The sequence below is a fragment of the Penaeus monodon genome, chromosome 32 (assembly GCF_015228065.2).
Source record: "Penaeus monodon isolate SGIC_2016 chromosome 32, NSTDA_Pmon_1, whole genome shotgun sequence".
Lineage (NCBI taxonomy): Eukaryota > Metazoa > Arthropoda > Malacostraca > Decapoda > Penaeidae > Penaeus > Penaeus monodon.
The window spans coordinates 9,991,420-9,991,907 of record NC_051417.1 but is presented as its reverse complement, the minus strand read 5'-3'; positions in this window follow the sequence as shown (position 1 = coordinate 9,991,907).

Below are 488 nucleotides of genomic sequence, written 5' to 3'. Positions count from 1 at the left end.
ATGTACAATACAGAGCAAGAAATGCAAAGAGAAATGAAGTTGAAATGACTGCATCCAAACGCGAACCAGCCTGACACAGGTATTTATCATTCCATAGACGTGATATAAATCGCCGCACAAACAAAGCCTTGGACGACTGCTATAACGCGGGCGCCGAGGGGAGAGGCGCGAGGGGAAAAGAGGGGATGTTTGATGACTATTGCAGTAGCACAGCGCCCTTCTCACGGGACGCCCGCAAATTGCCTTTAATGGGCTGGGACTGAATTAACGCCTTGTTTCAATAGGTCTTCGGGATTCTTTGTGGTTCGAAGTTTGGTTGCAGCTGACAGGTCTTGCAAAGACAATTGGGAAGTTGCCTTTCCTGCTCGCAGACGCGCAATCAAGCGGTGCATTTCGGTGCAATTATCATTTTTTTCTCTCTCCCTCTCTTTTTTTTATTATTGATGGAGATAGGCCTCGAGGTAAGTCAGCAACAGGAGAGTCTAGTC